This window comes from Rhinoderma darwinii, chromosome 5, assembly GCF_050947455.1.
Source record: "Rhinoderma darwinii isolate aRhiDar2 chromosome 5, aRhiDar2.hap1, whole genome shotgun sequence".
Classification (NCBI taxonomy): Eukaryota; Metazoa; Chordata; class Amphibia; order Anura; family Rhinodermatidae; genus Rhinoderma; species Rhinoderma darwinii.
Genome location: NC_134691.1, coordinates 290,293,962 through 290,316,041, shown reverse-complemented (window position 1 = coordinate 290,316,041; position 22,080 = coordinate 290,293,962). Strand labels below are relative to the sequence as shown.

At 39.0% G+C, this 22,080-nt stretch overlaps 1 long non-coding RNA gene across 1 annotated transcript in view; it reads right to left on the bottom strand.

Moving 5' to 3' along the window:
• Positions 1-8,291: 8,291 nt before the first annotated feature.
• The window catches only part of LOC142652944 (uncharacterized), a 99,921-nt gene continuing 86,132 nt past the window's right edge, over positions 8,292-22,080 (bottom strand). Inside the window, exon 3 of the long non-coding RNA XR_012847989.1 lies at positions 8,292-8,354. This is a non-coding gene — a long non-coding RNA (uncharacterized LOC142652944). The remainder of the gene's footprint in view (positions 8,355-22,080) is intronic.

Genomic DNA, 22,080 nt, shown 5'->3' with positions numbered 1-22,080 from the left:
CTCCTCCCTCATCTCTGTCTACCAGCCCACTCACGCTCTACGTTCTGCCAATGACCTTAGATTAAAATCCTCCATCATCCGAACCTCCCACTCCCGTCTACAAGATTTTTCTTGGGCTGCACCCGTCCTCTGGAATGCGCTCACACTCCTTGCACCCTAATGCACTTAATGTCCGTCATAATCGGATACTGGCTGGTGACCGGCTCATGATGCATTATGTGTACCACCCATGTGTATAAAAGATGGCTGGACCATTGTACTGAACAAACACTTTTACACTTTGTGTCTCCCTTATTTCCTCATAGATTGTCAGCTCTTGCGAGCAGGGTCCTCACTACTTTTGTCTGAATTGTAAATTATCTTTGTCACTATGTAATGTCTGATATTGTCTGTTTATGTTCCCTCTAAATTGTAAAGTGGTGCGTAATATGTTGGCGATATATAAATAAAGATTATTATTATTATTATTATTATTATTATTATTACATCTACTAAATCACTCACTTGGAATCTATTTCACAGACTAGTACGAGCACAGGGAGTTCAAACACTGGATCTTATTGGAGCAAGACTTGCATTCCATCCCCCTTGAGCAATTACCGAAGCTTTAATCTGGTTCCATATTATCTCACTTGAACATAGGCAGTAATAACCATATCAGTCATAAGGTGTTCCTATTTCAAAACATTTCTTCATCGTCATTTGCGATTCTTTTAATTTTATGCTGCTATTTATTTGTTTTGTGTTGACTGCTTGGCTGCTTTTCAGTTCTCCCAAATGATCAAACCCCAATGGGATCCATTCAGTCTGAAATGACAAAGACTGGAACTTAGCAGTCAACTAATTCAAGAAGCCATAAAACATCCCAGGAGAACATCCAAAGAGCTGCAGGCTCTCTAGCCTCAGCTAAGACCATTGTTTGTATACAACATTATTAAAGAGACTGCAAAAAAGTGAGATTAATGGGGGGACGGGAATGTTGCAAGAAAAAAAAACACTTCCATGCAATAGTAAAACCAATGCTCTTCTCATATTTGCAAACAAATGCCATGGATAAACCACAAACTATTTGGGATAATTTCTATGGACAGATGAGTCAAAAGTGGACCTTGGACTACACATTATGTCTGGCATAAAGCAAATACATTGTTCCATGGTAAAAACATAATACCAACAGTGAAACATGATATTGGTAGTATTATGATGTGCAGATATGTGGGGAATCAACTTGCCATTCTTGAAGGAACTATGAACTTTGCATTGTACTAGAATTTATTACGGAGAAGGTTCAGTCATCTTTCTATGAGCCGAACTTGACACTTGATCTCATTCCAGTAAAGGCTGCATGGCTGGAAAGATATACGAAGGATAGAAAAAAATAGTATCCATTGCAAACCGTAACTCAAAAGAGAACCATTCAATTACAATCAAACATCGTTAAATGCTATTAAGAAATAATTGGCAACACTTTGAAGAAAACACATGACCTTCTTTTTCTCACATTGTTTATTGTGATGTAGATACAAGTAGGAGCTTTTGATCTCTGCGTGCCCAGTGACTCCATGAGTAAATACTTTGTATTGTTCTGTGGTTTATTTTTATTATTAATTAGTGTAATCTATGATTTCATTGAATATCTATTTGTAATAATAATTTCTTTTTTATAACAATGGAGACAGAATTCTGAGTTCAACTTTCTTTAAAATGTTTTCTAAACCAAAGATGGGTTTCTTTTTTCATAGTGTATTCTGATGACATGGTTCCTATCCAAATATGGAAAGTATACTGTAGAAAGGAGAAAAAATGTGAAACTAGCAACAAAAATAAACAATGGTTTAAACTCAAATAGTATGCGGTTGACTTTTGTATTTACTAGAGCCTATTAGTGACCTGGAGAAAACATATAATGTATACATTCAACATTCTTAAAGGGGTCGTCCTCTCTTTAGAAAATTAGCTGATCACAAGATGTTCCGCTGCCGATACCCCAGAAGTCAGCTTTAAAGTTTTAAATGCCCTTTTAGCGCCACCAGAGTTGAAATTAAGCATTATAGAGCACTTGTTGAAATCAATGGGCTGTCTGTGTAATGCATGGGCGTTCCAGGTCCGCCAAAAAGAGAGACAGTTTTTGTAGCTAATTGATGGAGATTTTAAATGTGGGACTTCCTACTATTAACTCAGAATGCCCTAAAAGAGTATTTTCCTAACTAGACAACACCTTTAAAAATGAATTAAGTTAAAATCATTACACGGCTTATTTTGCCTTATATATTAACATTTTTATGTCAACATTTTGAAAAATTGAGAAACTGCAGAAGATCGGTTAGGACTGATGAAAAATATGCATTTAATAGTGTATAAAAAATTATTCTGCCGCCACCATAACTAACTGCAGGTATAGAGTGTTTTTGGTGCAGCTACTGACTTATGTCAACTATGGAATTTTTATTATGGCCACAAAGCTCAATTTTTGTCTTATCAGACCACAGAACTTTTCCATTTTTCACTTCATTTTATAGTCTCCCATATGCTTTTTGACAAACTCCAATCGATGAAGCACAACAGTTGTTGTATGCAAATTCTCTCTCACCTCATCTTAGGGAGCAGTAAATCACCCATATTTGTCAATTACATCTCAATGGTCTAGTGCCCTCCCAGTATGGTCTCTCAATACTGCAGGGTAGCCCACTCTTGGCAGATTTACAGTGATTCTATATTCTTTACATTGTTTAATTAATTGGGGGGGGGGGCTTAAAAAACTGCTTTCTCTGATGGGAAGGTGCTCACCCCACTCCTAAAGTTATATTTCAACATTTTGTTGGAGTCTCCGCATTCTGCCCTAGTTTATTCAGTAAAACGATTGCCACCAGGATAGACACTCGATGGGACCCACCAAAGTCAATGGCTCTCGTCGGTTGTCATTGGTGTCCATCATGCAACGGATCTGGTGCTTCAGTTTTTATCCATTGTTCTGCTTCTATGACATAAAAGAGCAGCAGACACAGATGTGAATGAAGCCATTCCTGGTCCCCTCCATTCCGGTGATCCATGGGGATGCAGAGAGCTGTGTATATTAACACAAAATGTACATCTTGCTTGATAACGATCCTCTCAAAATCAAGAGGATCATTATCAAGCAGAGTAAAAAGCAGTCTGAAGATGGAATTCATATATTTACAATATCTTGCCAATCTTGCCATAAGAGTAATTGGATGAAGCGATAGGATTTGGGTGCATAATATCAATATCAGGCATTCCTATTAAAAGTAACATAGTTGATTAAATAAATAAGTCCAGTGGTTTCAGACCATACAGACAGGTGTGATTCTTTGCTAACGCCATGGATTGCCGCATAACATTCGCTGCATTTGCCCACAATGCATCCTACCATATTACCCATAAGTCATGAACTGTATCTCTAGTCCTACACAGTCATGTATTTCCACCTGCAATATGGCCCTTGTGTGACATGTCTAGAGGAAGGGAAGTGACATGTAAGCAAAGTATGGGATCGCTTTTTAAGCCTATTCTTACGGCTATTTTTAATTAAGAGGATGATCTGGATGAAAAATATCTGAAAGTTTAAAGCTTCATGAGGTCAATTTAGTACTTTATTAATCTACTAATAAAGGCCCTGGAATTAAAAGCATGTGGAAATGTATCTTTGAAGTTTTGTACTTTACCCATTAGTACAACCAAATTATGTTCATTTATTAAAAACACACATGTTTTATGATACATCAAAGTAGATAAAGGAAAAACTTTCTCTTGCATGTTAAGAAATTTCATGGGAAGGATTTGAGTTATAAGAAATAGGGACAACGGTGAAATGAAATATCTGGTGACTGCTCTTCATGGGACTATCAGCAGAATACAGGCTCTGTTTAGGCTCTGATGTCTATTTTGTCAGCACCTCTGTTCTGTCCACTGATGGAATATTGTGTCTGGGAAGGGCAGCTGTGGGGAACTTGATTTTTGCAAGGTTGTTTTATCCTATTCTTACTATAATATACAGTCTTGTGAAAAAGTAAGGACACCCCATCACCCCATGTAAAGATTTTTCTATTTTAACATATGCGGAGATATTAATACATGATCTTTATTCATATATTAGTATATAAAAAACAATAACAAATTGACTTGACCATAACTTTACCAATTAAATGCCTGTGAATAGATAAAAAAAAGTATATCCAGAAAAAAAAATACCTAAAATGTGTTGGATTAGTCATATAATATATAAACAATTACATTTAGTTCAGAGAGCAAAGAGAATGGAGCAAGGGATGGTATAGCCCAACTACTATAATGGAATGGACAGCGAATCCCTGATGCCTCGCCAAGCAGAACACAAACACCCATATGGGGAATGTAATATTAGTGTAATGCCCTATCAAATTATTACACAGAATGTCTGGCAATAGCTAAACATAAAATCCACAGTATTGTATATGGTAAGGGGACAAATACCAGCAAGATAATAAATATATATCCAGATATGTGACAATAGGTCTCTATATACAATTAGATTTAGTTCATATATTCTAACCATAAAATATCAGAGAAAATAATATACTATGCTACTGCACAAAGTATCAGCATTGTAGGTTCTCAATCACTCACCCCTCGAGATGGTGTCAGCGTGGCGGGCAACAACGGGAACAATACACCTCAATGAGCGTTTCGCTACACTAGTTTTGTACTGAGGCCAGGTGAATGCAACCAGAACAGGGATAAGGGGGGTGCTGACAGATCCTGGAAGAGCTTAGTACTGGCAGAGCAGAGCACAGTGATGCGATATGCTGTGCCAACAGGCTGGTAAGAGGGGAGAGTGCAGGACCACATAAAAGAAAGGGGATTTGGGGCCCAAAGTGAGAGAGGAGAGTGGAGCGCATTAGGAAGATGTAAGTGCCTATCGACAGAGAGGAGCCAGTGAACAAAGCGTATTGTGTTGCTGAAGAGTAGTAGAGGGCTAGAGGCTGCACATAGAGGTGGATGTCAGAGAGTGACCAAAGTCTATGCAGAACTGAGACAGGGACTGCTGTGGTGTAAAGCACAGTGGGAGGCAGAAGTCACAGACGAGACTATGATCTGTCAAACTATTTGTAGACTTGTTCAAGAAAGGCAGACTGCCGTGGAGGTTGGCCAGGCTGGTACTAGCAGGCCATTGCTGAAGCGGTTCTGATGGCAGCGTAATTGCCTTGCTGGCGTGGTGGCTTTGGAAAGTCTGTCTATCCCCCCAGCCCAGGGAAGTGAGCCAGTAGGGATTGGGTGGTGCAATTCTCCAACCTTGTGTAGGTCTGTAGGAAGGACCAGGAGTTCCATATAGGTGGTCCTGGAAAGGAGTCAACAGTGGGTCTCGTTGCCCTGGAGGCCTGAAACGTGGCCTAATAACTGTATTTTTGGGAAAGGCTTGGGAAGTCATTGGAGTAGGTACCAGTTGATCCTTTGAGAGTAGGGCCCTGTTGAGGTAGCTACCTGAATCCTAGAGTGACTGGAGGGGTCAATAAGGAGTCCTGAGTGAGGTCTGGTGACCGAGCAAAAAGTAGTGCCTGTTGGGTGTGTATGGTGGTGGAGTGGACGGTGGTGTCCTGGAAAATATATTTCTGGAGGGTGGGACAGAAGCTATTAGATAGTTTGAGCCTGTATGTCTAGTACTGGAAAGGAGTGTGCTAGAGAGCCTGAAGAATTAGGTGGGAATTGATGATAAGGCCGGAAGCTGTGTGTTGATAACACAGCTGGGGTGTGGTGTTAAATAGGAAGAGCCCCACCCAAGGAGATAGTTAGTGATTGGAAGTTATTGTTTAACTATTTTAATAAAGTTTAGTAAGCTTCTGTGCCACATAAATTGTTGTCACCATTGAGCTTGCTGTGCCTCTTAAAGAGAAAGTAACCATATGACTTGGTGCCATTGTAAAAATAGTTGTATTTAGTAAAAGTCTTGTTCAACACTTATGTGTCTGTGATTTTGTTCTTTTAAAGGGGGGACCCCTTGTGAAACTACACATTACATATACATGTAAGAAACCCCTCAGACATCACACAGCTGAATCAATCTTCATGGTGGAGTGGAAAGAATGTATCCCAGTTGAGTCAGGGACTGGTAGAAGTCATAAGAATTGCCAGCTAGTAATTGTTTCTGTCAAAAGGGGGGAATACGTATTAGTACTTATTTTTCTCCACAGACTTAATTGGCATATCAGTGATTTTTTTGTTTTGTTTCATAAATTATTGTGGTAAAACTTTTTTTAAATTATAACACTGATATCTTCATATACTTTTTTTTCTTTTTAATGAAGACCCAATATTAATATACTGTATTGACATATGTAAACAAAAAAAAGTAACATGGTGTGTCCTTATTTTTTCACATGACTGTTTAAAACCTTTGTTTCCGATTTTTTTTTTTAAATTATAGTGGAGCTTTTCTATCACAGTGGAAGGGAAGTTTTTCCCACATTTCATTATTAAAGAAGTACTCCCATAAATAGTTTTTTGTGCAAACCCTCCTTTTCCCTATTTGTAAATATGATTGTATACCTGATACTGGGTTAAAATTCTGAGCGCTTGATCTCCTATTTTTAGCCTCCGTTTGGTCCTTCCGTTTGACAATGTGATGCCCACACTGACTTATCGAATTTTACAGCGTCTGCTGTGCGGACCGGAAGTCAACCTCTCTAGTCATTCCTATGAGAGCTTTTTGTGGGAGTGCTTCTTAAACAGACAAGTCCCATTAAACCTTAAAACGGGAAAAGGGGCATATGAACATAGTCAGAAAAAAGAACTCCTGTTATGCCTACTCAAAATTATCTGCTTAGACCACAAAGTTAATGGGTGGAGAAAACACAAGAATTTGGCATCTCCTTAAAGGGGCTTTCCTATGAATAAATATATATTTTTTTCTATTAAATGACACAAAACATAACAACTTGTCAAATGGAATAATTATAAAATGCTTCTGTGTGTATTACTGCCGTTACATACTTGTTATGATACCCCCTGCTGTTCCTTACTAGAATATGGTTACTAGAATCCTGATTTTTAGAACATCCACCTAATGTGTCCAGTACTGGTGAGAAGAAGCTGCTTCTAGTGCACTGATTCCTATTGACTGACTTGCACAATAGTAGTGCGATTGAAGGTAAATAAAAACGGGACCACCGGCGCTGCTTGGATAAGGATATTACACGACCATCTTGGTAGGTAAGGTGAATAGAGGACTTTATTGTTAACAATAAAGTCCTCTATTCACCTTACCTACCAAGATGGTCGTGTAATATCCTTATCCAAGCAGCGCCGGTGGTCCCGTTTTTATTTACCTTCAATCGCACTACAGATCGACAGCAAACTGTGTTTGGCTGTGATGTGGACCTCGCTGCAGCTTTTCAAGCTTTTCTGACACCTATGGTGTCCACCACCCGAGGTGAGCGTAATTGTCGCATCCATCATCCTTTCGGTACCCTATCAGATCCTCATTTGTCCTTTGTGGCGCCATGTCTCCTTTTTCTAATTTATTTTGCACAATAGTAGGAATCCCTCCTCTACCCGTGTACAAGAAGAACGGGGCAGTGGGAATAAGTTACTGGGCATGTGTGACCACCAGCACTGGACATATTAAGTGGACGTTCAAAGAAGAAATTGAAAAAAAACAGCCGGGGGTGCCATAACAAGTATGTCTAGACACAGGAGCATTTAATAAAATATTTTTATTGAAAAATTGTTCTGTTCTACACGAGTAATAAAAGATTTAATTGCTGAACAAGCCCTTTAACTTACTTGGGCAACTAACATTCTTGTATTAAAATTTGATTGTCCTTATTTACTCAGAAGACATAGAAGGACTTTGTGTTAACAATACATGCAGTTCTTAAAAGTCAACTATATCGTTAATAACTATTAAAGGCTGTTATTTTATATGCTGAATGTTATTTCCTTTACCTTTAAATTATGAATATTGTAAACATTGAAGCGAGTCTCAATCTGGCTCCTTAGAACTCCTACCTACTGAAAATTTTTATACTTTATATATTCTTCTATAAATGGTCACACATAGATATCAACCTTTATTAGCTCTACTATAATGCGTTGATACAATAGAAAGATATCCCATTTTATTCAACATATTGCAAAGTATTGATTAAAGATACAGAATAATCTCGTTGGGTGGTTCAAGACAGGACTAAAATATTACATTAATGCAGTAATCTCAATGAATTGTTTTATTTTCTGTTGGTTCTGAATGAAGCTAAAGACCTACCTTGAATTTATTGCCCTGGAAAACCATAAATATCGTCCAGAATCATTAAGTCAAGACCTGAAATGTGATCCTGCCCAGTTCCCAATCAGACAGCCATCTGGAAGATGAAAGAAGTCTATTTTGGTTTCAGAATGATCCAGACCCTAATTTGTAGTAACAGTCTTAACAGCCTGTTTCGGAGACATTAACCAGAGGCTGTGCTCCCTTATTCAATGTTGGTGCACTGTTTGCTGTCTTAAAACATTAGCAGCCAATACGACCATACATTTCTTCAGTCTGCAATTCTCAAATGCTAAATTCCAAAGGGTCTCACACATGTAGCCAGGAAACTATAAATTGCTAGTAGAGTAAATCATGCTTGGCCCCAATAAAATGGTCACTCAAAAGTCAATGGACCATAGTCTGTTTGGTTCATGCATTGCTATTATTTTGGAAGGCTGACATTTTTAGTTCAAGTGGACATTAGGATATAACCTACTTCTTAGAAGCTCTTATGCACTTTTATAATAGACAAACAACAATATATTTTATCATGCTTTCATTGGCTACAAATGAAAACATTAATATGGTAAGCGACTTCAAAAGCTTGTACTGAGGTAAGAAAATTGTCTTTGTATAAGGCAAACTAATTCCTTCCTGGCTCCAAATCTAGAAATTGGAATAAGCCACTAGATCAATTACTAATATCAAAGCAATCTATTAACTATTAATATTATGCTTTCCATGTAAGGCATCCAATCCGAAGTCATTTAATATTTTGGGCAACATGGTGGCTTAGTGGTTAGCACTGTTTCCTTACAGAACTGGGATTGGGGTTCACATCCAACCGAGTGTAGAGTTTTGATGTGGTTTTTCTGTAGGTACAATGGTTTACTACCATAATCAAAAAGCATATGGATCAAGTCGTGAACTTCCTATGAAATTGGCCCTAGGGTGTGAGTATTGAAAGAAAGGTTATGTTTACAGATCAAGGTATATAAAGATCATTACATTTAAACATGGCATTTGGGTGACCCCTAAGGTGTCTACTAAATAACCCCAATTTCTGTAATCTTTATTTTCAAATCCACCCGTTCCTTTAATTCCTTTGTTTTTCCTTCTCTGGACCCTCCGTTGAGAGGAATATTAAAATAAAACGATATTTTCATTATCTGCATCTATGACTCTTTTCTTATACCTTATGATCTTATTTGCCTTGACTGCTGCCTGTGATTTGTTGCTACAATTGTGCGTATTGTCCCAGAATATTTTAAGTATTTTTGCATGTCAGTTCACTATTTTTTTATTACTTAGTGTGTAATGATGGTATTTGTATGCATAGTGCATAACCTTACACCTTTTCACATAAAATTTATTTGCCCAGCATTCACATTTTTCCAAATCACTTCAACAATATCATAATAGCCCCTTTTTATTCAATTACTTAACATGGTTTAACCCCTTAATGACCAGCCTATTTTAAACCTTAATGACTAAGCCATTTTTTAAGTTTTTCCATCGTCGCATTCCAAGAGCTATAACCTTTTTATTTTTGCGCCGACATAGCTGTATAAGGTCTTGTTTTTTGCGGGACAAGTTGTACTTTTTAATAGCACCATTTTGGGGGACATATTATTTATTGATTAACTTTTATTAACTTTTATTTGGGGGGAAATAGAAAAAAACCTGAAATTTCGCCACTCTTTTTCGCGTCTTAAATCTACGCCGTTTACCGTGTGATATAAATAACACAATAACTTTATTCAGCGGGTTGTTACGATTGCAACGATACCAAATTTGTATACTTTTTGTATGTTTTCCTACTTTTACACAGTAAAAACGCTTTTTTTTCAAAATTATTTGTTTTTGTGTCTCCATATTTGAAGAGCCGTAACGTTTTTATTTTTTCGCCAATGCGGTTGTATGAGGGCTTTTTTTTTGCGGGAAGACGTGTCGTTTTTATTGGTACCATTTTGGAGTAGATGCGACTTTTTGATCACTTTTTATCACATTTTTTTAAAGTCAGTATTCACAGAAAACAGCAATTTTTCCATAGTTTTTTATTCAATTTTTTACGGCGTTCACCATGCGGGTTAAATAATGTAATAGATTTATAGTCGGGGTTGTTACGGACGCGGCGATACCAAATATGTGTAACTTTTTAACTTTATTTTGTTTTTTTAATAGTAAAGCATTATGTAAGGGGAAAAGCTGGGTTTTTCATTTTTTTTCACATTTTTTTTTAAATTAACTTTATTAAACTTTTTTTTCACTTTTTTACTAGTCCCACTAGGGGACTATAATATGCGATTCTGCGATCGCATTTATAATACACTGCAATACTTCTGTATTGCAGTGTATTACTGCCTGTCCGTTTAACACGGACAGTCATCTGCTAGGTCATGCCTGCGGCATGATCTAGCAGGCATTCACTCCAGGCAGACCTGGGGGCCTTTATTAGACCCCCGGCTGCCATTGGAGACACAGACACTCCACGATCGTATCGCCGGGTGTCGGTGGGAGAGAGAGGGAGCTCCCTCCCTCTCTCCAAAACCACTCAGATGCGGTGCACGCCATTGTGCACCGCATCTGAGGGGTTAAACGGGTGAGATTGATACTAATATCAATCTCACCCGGCAGAGCAGGGACGCTCCCAGCCCTCAGCTGCCTCTGGCAGCTGAGAGCAGGGAGATTTGACAGCTCCCTGCTCTGTTTACTTATTCCGATGCAGCGACGTAAAAAGTCTATGGCATCGGAATAAGGCCCGTTAGTGACCGACGTAGAAACACGATGGGCCGGTCACTAACGGGTTAATAATAACTGAAAAATAGATTTTACTCTGTACAATGTAATAAGTAAATTTATTTTCAAGAATAAAACCCTATAATGACCCTTTGAAAACCTCACTAGTAATAAAAATGGGCACAATCTAGTAAGCAATGTTTCCTTGCAGTAGAGGGGTCCTGGGTTTAAATCTGACCAAGGGCAACATCTACATGAAGTTTTTATGTTCTCCTCGTGTTTCTGTCTTTTTCCTCTGGGTTCTTCAGTTTCTTTCTCACACTCAAAAAATATATTATAGGTTATATGGAATCCTATGAAATTTGCTCTTGTATGTATGTGTTTGAGATAGGGGCAATTAGATGGTGAGCCCCATTGTTAACTTCTTTATTTAATTTTTTAGGTGTATTTTTATTTTAGTTCAGCAGGTGACAGAGTTTTTACTTAAGGCCCCATACACACGTCCATGCAGTATTTACGGTCAGCATTTGCGGACCGTGCTCACAGTAATAAGTATAGGAGCACAGTCTGTAAATGCGAAAAATAGAATATGTCCTATTTTTGCGGGTTAATTTCTACGGCCCGGACACACACCCGTAAATATGGGAAGGTGTACGTGGACAATAGAAATGAATGTTTCAGTATTTTATCTGCAATTACGGATCCATAATTGCGGATAAAAACTACGGTTGTGTGCATGAGGCCTTACAGAGCAATTAGTGACAAGGAAGACATGTAAACAATACACCTACGTAGGTTTTTGAGAGCAGCAACACACTGTTTTTCTTACATTATATTATTTTTTTATGATTTTTAGATTACTTTTTTTTAGCACTTTTTTTTCTTTCTATAGCCTGTTACTTTAAGAGCAGAGAAAAACAGAATATATTGTATGGAAAAAAAAAAGCTAATAGCTAGAATATTTTGAAATAATGTAAAAACGTTTGTATTTAAAAACGTTGAAAAGAGGTGTCCTGGCGGAAAAAATGAAACGTTAGATGTACATGGTAGATATATTTTTCCACATTCTTCAATCATCTAGTCCCATTAATACACAGATAACTTAATCAATACCAGTTAATGAACAAGTGTATTACAAACTATAACATTAACTAAAATTTATTGAAATTACTTCTGTCATTGTATTTATTGAACCAGTGGCTTATCTTATTCCAGAACTACTGCCATTGTACTGTGAAGCCTGTAAGTCATGTGAGACAGAAATATTATGGGCTTTTCCTCAAGCTGAACTTCTCTCGGCACATTGGGCATGGGTTTGGGGTTGTCAAATCTCACTGTCTTTCCTTAATTTGTCTAATGTTTATACAAGGTAAGTAAGCAGGTTGAGGTCTACCCCCCCCCCTCCTCCTGAGTCTAACTGACCTTGCTGCGAGGCAGAACCTGATAAGCAACGTGAAGTTTGTTTTCATGTTTTCAACTCTAATAAAGAAATTTATTTTGGATTTTTATGTATCGACGTAGAAAAATGTAAAGTTAAAGAAATAAATAACACTTCCAACTGCCATATTTCTCAAAAGTATATAAAGTTTTTTACCGCTCTAACGGCACCGAGAAACACAGTCCAACTTATAGTCTTATAGACGTTTCCGATCAGTCCACACGCAATAGACAATCTACAATCCAGAAAAGGTGTGGACAGCATTGTGGTGTCGAATTCATCACTCCGTTCCTTATAGTAATTTCACGGCTGTAATTTCCTGCCTTTTTTCCTAAAGAGAGCAGTTGATTTTTTGAGCTGGCTCGTGATTGGTCTAAGTATTTTCTGATTCCAATTGGTGGGTTTAGTATTGGGTTTGGTAATAGAGGCAAATTTGAAAGTTCTCAGTTTAGTGGTATGAATATAAAGATATGTCATTTTTCTATTAACATTTCATTATATGACAAATTGTTGTTAATATGTATACAGTATACATAGAAGATATGGACTAGGAGGATTTTTATACATATATATATAGATATGTTGATCTTTTATGTATTTGATATATAATGTATTTCATATATGTTTGTATATGTTGATGATTTTTTCTTTTATTTAGTTAATTCATGATGTATTATTTGTGTTGTTATATTATATAGCACAATTACATAAATGTTTGAGGAGCTATTTAAGTCATGATTATCTGGTACGTTACTCATGCCCCAGAGGAAGCCGGAAGGGTGAAACCCAGGGTCGGGTGAGTTTGTTTGACGTGCTGCTACTGATTTTATTTAAATCATTAATGCTTTTAATTCTTCTATTTTCTGTAAGTATGGAATAAATCTTGCGTATAGCAAAAAAACAGAGGGTGTTGCACTATTTCTCCTTTTTCTTTATTGGAGTCATAGAATTTATCCTGCCTGGAGCTCGAACACCGGGAGACGGTGCAGAGCTCGGTGGAACTACAAGGAGCAGAACAACTGCACACACCTTCTCTGGATTGTAGATTGTCTATTGCTTGTGGGCTAATCAGAAACGTCTATGAGACTACAAGTTGGACTGTGTTTCTCGGTGCCGTTCTAGTGGTAAAAAACTTTATATACTTTTGTTTTATTTTAAGGTGTTTGGATTTCACCGGATTTTTGCTTGCTCCGGCCTGAAGGATATTAATTGTGGTCATTAGAGCCAGGATTTACTGGTATAGTTGCCATATTTCTCAGATGATTCTGTAATAAATCTCTACCTGTAGTAAATTCACAGATATGAAAACTACAAAACATTGTCCAACTTATAATGTATATATTGTTCTGTGTCTGGGCCCTTGTACCTCCCTGGTTCCAAACTGTCACCTCCCTGTCTCTGACTATATGTCACTGGGAGCTCCTCATTGGTAAACGGAAAGATCAGCTCAACTGAGGGTTTCTAGAAAGAACCATTATTTTATTGCAATATATGTTGAGTGATTAATTCCAACCCCAGATCTTATCTTTATTGCAAGGTCTGCAGGGCTGTATGAAACTACACAGGTTGTGGAAAATATCTTTAAAATGACAGTATGTATACCATATTCAAGCTCTTGGTAAGCCTTACCACCAGTCAAGTACCTCTGGATGTGAAAATTATATGTCAGCATATATTTAAAAAGCTGCTCGGTATCTTACTTAATAAATATACAACACTGAAGAATTATTTTACATCTACCTTAAAGGTTCTTCTGCATTCAGGCAGTTGTTAGAGAACCCAATGACGTTAGTAAGGGCAGATACAGACGGACGTTGCATTTTTGCGCGCGCAAACAACGCAGCGTTTTGCGCGCGCAAAAAACATTTGACAGCTGCGTGTGTCATCCGTGTATGATGCGCGGCTGCGTGAGTTTCGCGCAGCCGCCATCATAGAGATGAGGCTAGTCGACGCCCGTCACTGTCCAAGGTGCTGAAAGAGCTAACTGATCGGCAGTAACTCTTTCAGCACCCTCGACAGTGAACGCCGAACACAATATACAGCAACCTGTTAAAAAAAAAGAAAAAGTTCGTACTTACCGAGAACTTCCCGGACGTTGCCTTGGTGACGCGTCCTTGGTGACGCGTCCTTGGTGACGCGCCTGTCTTGACATCGGGCCCCACCTCCCTGGATGACGCGGCAGTCCATGTGACCGCTGCAGCCTGTGCTTGGCCTATGATTGGCTGGAGCTGTCACTTGGACTGAATTGTCATCCCGGGAGGTCAGACTGGAGGAAGAAGCCGGGAGTTATCGGTAAGTCAGAACTTCGTTTTTTTTTACAGGTTCATGTTTATTGGGATCGGTAGTCACTGTCCATGGTGCTGAAACAGTTTAACTCTTTCAGCACCCTGGACAGTGACTATCTCCGGACGTCGCGTACCGGAAATTTTTTTGCCGGGTTCGGCCAAAACGAGTTCGGCCGAACCCGGTGAAGTTCGGTTCGATTGTCCGGGTTCGCTCATCTCAAAGACACTCCATTTGGATGTTTGGAAACAGAAAAGCATGTGGTGCTTTTCTGGTTACATTCATCCTTTTGACAGCTGGTGCGCTGTTTCAGTCGGTTCGCACGGAAGTGCTTCCGTGCGACCTGCGTGGTTTTCACGCACCCATTGACTTCAATGGGTGCGTGATGCGCGAAATACGCGGAGATATTGAACCTGTCGCGCTTTTTGCGCAGCTGACAAACGCTGCGCAAAAAGCACAGACTGTCTGTACTGCCCCATAGACTTGTATTGGTCTGTGCGTGGCGCGTGAAAACCACGCGGCCCGCACGGACCGAATACACGCTCGTGTGAATCCCCCCTAATGATGTCACAGGTATTCGTTGTACAGAGGGGGGCTTGGTGGGATGAAGAGAAGACGCGATCTGAGACTTCTCTACACACTGGCTATATAGATCACTGGTAACAGTGATCTAATGGGTTGTTACTATTAGATAACTTTTTTCAGTGATCTGTATATGGTGACAGCAAGGAACACATAGATCATGTGTTCCCTGTTAACCGGTATCCTTATAGTAAAAAACTAAATACTAATAATAATAGTAATAATAATAATAATAATAATAATAATACAGCAAGTAATAAATAAGTAAAAATAAATAAAACAAAAAAAAGAATTACATTAAAAAGCCCCCATCCCAAAAAAAACATGACATGATCGCGTTTTGCATAGAGGTGCTCAGGCATTAATACGCTCCTGTCAGGCACAAACATAAAATAATTACCGCCAGCCACCAATTTTAGTATGTTCTACCACAACCCTATCTGCTTTTGCACCTTTACTAAAAAATGTCTGTACTTGGATTATTTCTGTACTTGGATGATTATCAACCATGTACAGATGCTGCGTCTAAAGCTAAGGGAGATACATTTAAAGGGAATGTGTCGCAAATTAAACCTTTTTTTTAAGTGTCGTTACTTATTTCTATTATATTTTTTATGTTTTTTGCTGTATTTTTTTTTCTTCCATATGGTGCAAAGTATATAGGGTTTTTATTCTTAGCACTATAGCGACGTCATACATTATATAATGTACACATATTTGACATCACTGTTTTTTGGGATAAATATTAGTTATTGAACAAACAACCTTCAAACATAGCATGAAAAATTAACAAAAACAATGTTTTTCCTGTTTCTGACCATTCACCCTAAAAAAGGCCTACAAAATGAATTGATATGATAATTGTACAATGTAAAGAGATCAGCAGCATAGCCAAAAAGGTTCCTTGTGAGGGAAGCAAGGTAGATAATCCCTAGCAAGGGATTGTGCACGCAACACAAATGTCCCAGGTCCAACGGGACAACTTGCACACAGTAGATTGAAGAAAAACTGCAGCACTCAGATATCCAAAAAAGTGTTGGTCTTTATTCACCAAGCAATAAAAACTACAACGTTTCAACCCCTGTTGGGTCTTTATCAAGCTTGACAAAGACCCAACAGGGGTTGAAACGTTGTAGTTTTTATTGCTTGGTGAATAAAGACCAACACTTTTTGGGATATCTGAGTGCTGCAGTTTTTCTTCAATCTACTGTGATATGATAATTGATCATTTTAAATTTTAAGAAAGCCCCATGTATCAAAAAAAGAAACAAAAAATGTTGGGTTAGACTAAAAAATAAAAAAAAGTCACCTTTAGAATGCAGCATTCCAACAGGTAAAATTTTGCTCTGATCGTAAAGGCCCAACACAACGCTGGTCATGAAGGTGTTAAACTCGCCATAAATGTAAAGATACTTGTTCGTTTTTTAACTGAACCAAAATCAAACTTGGTCCATTTTGCAGGAATTATTATTACATTTTCTCGTCATAGCTGATGAAGAGCTAAGATTGTAGTTTCATCAGCTGTTTGAAGTGAAAATATGGAAATGTATAATATTTAATGTTTGTATAAATCCTGGATCATTTAGTGACTAACGCAAAAGTGTGCCAATTTGTTACAGAAAGCCCATACATTATTGTGCATGAGTATGTTGTGCACCATAAGTAGAAAGATGTTTACTTTGTGCATATTGCACAGGGCTTGGACACAATAGCATTTTTAAGCTCACTTTTTTGATGAAGGAAGGAAAAACCTCTAAGGCTTCCTTCACATATCCGTTAGGGCTCCATTCCGACGTTCCATCGGAGCTTTCCGTCGGAATGGAGCCCTGACTGACACAAACGGAAACCGTAGTCGCCTACTGAGATAAACCGGAATGAATACCATAGTTGACTACGGTATTGATTCCTTCAAAATGACGGAACCCTTGCACAATGGAGACAAACATAAACCGTTGTCACCGGATCCGTCACCATTGAAATCAATGGTCATGGAAACGGAAACCTATGGTTTCCATTTGTGTCTGTCAGGGCTCCGTTCCGAGGGAAAGCTCACACGGAACGTCGGAACGGAGCCCTGGCGCAGATGTGAACGAAGCCTAAAATGTATCTCTTCTCTAATCTGCTTGGATATGCTAAAACAAATATGGAACCCAAATTAAATCAGGGATGGGGGAAGGGTCCCAAGACATAATAAATATGTGCTCTTATCAGAGTTGTAGCTAGGCTTTCCTTCACCCGGGGAAAAGATTCAGTTCGCTGCCCTAGCCGGCCCTATATTCAAATTCTCTGGCCAAGCCAGAGTGGCTTGTTGGCGCCCCCCACCACCCGGTACACATGCTCCGCATGTCCCTACCCGATCTACGTCCTTGATGTTATCTCTATTTATCAACCCCCAAAGTTGACATAAGAAAACTCTTTCACTGCAAGTTGCTATCTGAACAAAAACTGTTCCAGTTAACAAACGATAAATTTTCCCCTGCCTTCCATAAATTGCACCACGTGCGCAAAACAATAAAACATCACCGAAGTAAAAAGTAATCTAAGCTACAATCTGAGTTTCTAAAGAAACTTCAGCTACTGTTTAACTTAACTTCCATTCACCCCGAGGATTTATATTCACAGTAGCATCTACATTAATAAAATGAATGTGACTAAGCATGGCCTGCAGGCAAGTTGCTAAATAATAACCTAGATATGAGAATTTATTATTGTGCGAGACGTGTGTGGGCAGACCGTATTATTAAGTGACCTGCATTGCCCTCACATAACGATCAAAATAAATCAACTATAATTGCTATGTGAGGAGGTTTGTATGTGGAGATGTGCTGGTAATTAATGACAAATAATTGAATGCTGTATCACTAGTTATTCTTAGTTTTTGTCTTGCCTTGCTGATCCAGATATGCCTTAGGATAAAGCTTCAAATCTTGGTTCAGAACAACAGTAATTGCCGAACATGTTATGCAAGTGAGACTGCACCGAGTACCACATACATTTGAGGATTGCTGTGCAGAAGGACTCCTTTTTAGGTGCACTTAATATGCGTCATAATTTTTTGGAGATTTTTCCCACCTCTCTAAAATGGAAAATTGATGAGAAACGTGGGCATGATCTTGCCCAAGATGGGTCACTGGGTACATTTGCACAAAGTTAATACATAACCTTTAATTGTAGTACTCGAAAAACGGGTAAAAAATATATAAAGTGATTCATATTAAAACAATAACTCAAGCCCACAAACTTGTGCAAGATCATAACAGATGTATAGAGAAAATTAGGGTATGTGCACACAGCGTTTTTTGTTCCAAGCAAAAAATTCTGCCTCAAAATTCCCTCCCGACTTTTTTAGGGAGGTTTTGAAATGCAAGCATTTTTTTTAGGGTAACTAAACGTTCAACAAACTTCTGACACGTCATAGTGACATGTCAGGAGTTTTGATTGGTGAAAGTCCGAGCACTGAGACCCCCACCAATCGCTAAAACAAAGCGATTGATTTCCGGAAAAAGCCGAAGAGAAACGGAGCGGCTGAGCTCTCACAACGAGTAATCCACTATGGTATTGGTTCCATCAAATCACGGAACCCTTGCACGACTGAGACAAACGGAAACCATTGGCATCGGATCCGTCACCATTGAAATCAATGGTGATGCAAACGGAAACCTATGGTCCAGGTCCTGTTCTGATGGGAAGCTCCGACGGGACGTCAGAACGGAACCCTGACGCAGATGTAAACGAAGCCTTAGGTGCAATTCTCGCCATTTTTCCTCTCCAAATACCCTTGTGCAGAAGATGCCATTATTAATAAATGTGGGCCAGTGTTGCCAATGTATTCCTGGTATGATGATTGAATTTAGCCATGTAGGGCTTCCCCAAGGATAGATATCAAACACTGTCAAACAAAAAAGTGCTTATTAACTGACAGGCTGATTTTCCATCATTGGCCAGTGCCAAGAAACCAATACTCTGAGAACCCAATACTATGGTGTAGTAAAAAAATAACATATTTTGCTATGCAGAATCTGCATACATTTATAAAGGTGCAGAAATTTGTAAAGGTGCAGAATTTTACACCAGGACAAAAAAATCACCTAAAATGCAGGATTTTAAAACCATCCCTGAATATTAGTTTTAGGCCGGATTCACATGAGCGTGTTCGGTCCGTGATATACGGTCCGTATGTTGGCTGCATTTCCCGGACCAAACACACTGCAGGAAGCCGGGCTCCTAGCATCATAATTATCTGTGGAGCTGGCTGTCACTGCCTCACTGTGGGAAAACAGTCCCGTACTATAATCATGTTTTCAGTACAGGACAGTAGTTCCGCAGAGAGACAGTGTCACCTATGATGCTAGGAGTCCGGCTCCCTGCAGTGTGTTCGGTCCGGGAAATGCAGCCGACATATGGACTGTATATCACGGACTGAACACGCTCGTGTGAATTCGGCCTAAGGGCTCATTCAGACGAGCGTAAAACTCATCCGTGTACTGTGCGTGAAAATCACGCACAGCACACGGACCCATTGATTTCAATGGGGCCATTCACACATGCAGGAGTTTTCACGCAGCGTGTATCCGTTGCGTGAAACTCACAGCATGTCCTATACTACCGTTGAAAAGTTTAGGGTCACTTAGAAATTTCCTTATTTTTGAAAGAAAAGCACAGTTTTTTTCAATGAAGATAACATTAAATTAATCAGAAATACACTCTATACATTGTTAATGTGCTAAATGACTATTCTAGCTGCAAACGTCTGTTTTTTAATGCAATATCTACATAGGTGTATAGAGGCCCATTTCCAGCAACCATCACTCCAGTGTTCTAATGTTACATTGTGTTTGCTAACTGTGTTAGAAGGCTAATGGATGATTAGAAAACACTTGAAAAACCGTGTGCAATTATCTTAGCACCGCTGTAAACAGTTTTGCTGTTTAGAGGAGCTATAAAACTGACCTTCCTTTGAGCTAGTTGAGAATCTGGAGCATTACATTTGTGGGTTCGATTAAACTCTCAAAATGGCTAGAAAAAGAGAGCTTTCATGTGAAACTCGACAGTCTATTCTTGTTGTTAGAAATGAAGGCTATTCCATGCGAGAAATTGCCAAGAAACTGAAGATTTCCTACAATGGTGTGTACTACTCCCTTCAGAGGACAGCACACACAGGCTCTAACAAGAGTAGAAAGAGAAGTAGGAGGCCCCGCTGCACAACTGAGCAACAAGACAAGTACATTAGAGTCTCTAGTTTGAGAAATAGACGCCTCACAGGTCCTTAACTGGCAGCTTCATTAAATAATACCCGCAAAATGCCAGAGTCAACGTCTACAGTGAAGAGGCGACTCCGGGATGCTGGCCTTCAGGGCAGAGTGGCAAAGAAAAAGCCATATCTGAGACTGGCTAATAAAAGGAAAAGATTAATATGGGCAAAAGCACACAGACATTGGACAGAGGAAGATTGGAAAAAAGTGTTATGGACAGACGAATCGAAGTTTGAGGTGTTTGGATCACACAGAAGAACATTTGTGAGACGCAGAACAACTGAAAAGATGCTGGAAGAGTGCCTGACGCCATCTGTCAAGCATGGTGGAGGTAATGTGATGGTCTGGGGTTGCTTTGGTGCTGGTAAAGTGGGAGATTTGTACAAGGTAAAAGGGATTTTGCAACGCCATGCAATACCCTGTGGACAGCGCTTGATTGGAGCCAATTTCATCCTACAACAGGACAATGACCCAAAGCACACCTCCAAATTATGCAAGGAAGGAGCAGGCAGCTGGTATTCTATCTGTAATGGAGTGGCCGGCGCAGTCACCAGATCTCAACCCCATAGAGCTGTTGTGGGAGCAGCTTGACCGTATGGTACGCAAGAAGTGCCCATCAAGCCAATTCAACTTGTGGGAGGGCCTTCTGGAAGCATGGGGTGAAATTTCTTCCGATTACCTCAGCAAATTAACAGCTAGAATGCCAAAGGTCTGCAATGCTGTAATTGCTGCAAATGGAGCATTCTTTGACAAAAGCAAAGTTTGAAGGAGAAAATTATTATTTGAAATAAAAATCATTATTTCTAACCTTGTCAATGTCTTGACTATTTTCTAGTCATTTTGCAACTCATTTGATAAATATACACTACCGTTCAAAAGTTTGGGGTCACCCAGACAATTTTGTGTTTTCCATGAAAACTCACACTTATATTTATCAAATGAGTTGCAAAATGACTAGAAAATATAGTCAAGACATTGCATTAAAAACCAGACATTTGCAGCTAGAATAGTCATTTACCACATTAACAATGTATAGAGTGTATTTCTGATTAATTTAATGTTATCTTCATTGAAAAAAACTGTGTTTTTCTTGCAAAAATAAGGAAATTTCTAAGTGACCCTAAACTTTTGAACGGTAGTGTAAGTGGGAGTTTTCATGGAAAACACAAAATTGTCTGGGTGACCCCAAACTTTTGAACAGTAGTGTATATTGGTACGTTTTTCACGCACCTACGTGCCTATTGAAGTCAATGGGTGTGTGAAAATCACGCACAGCACACGGATGGACATCCGTGTGCTGTGCGTGATTTGCGCATCAATTCCATTGAAAAAAAAAAAAGATGTGCTTTGCGAGTGCGTGAAAAATGCATGCCACTCGCAATGCAAACTAATGCATAACGCAACATACACGGACCAGATTCATGTGCGTTTTTCACACGCGTGAATCCGATACGGTCGTGTGAATGTATGCCAAGAAAACAACATCCAGTCTGCAGACATTTATGGAGCTCTATCTTGTAGGAGTTCACAAATTCAGACTATGTGGT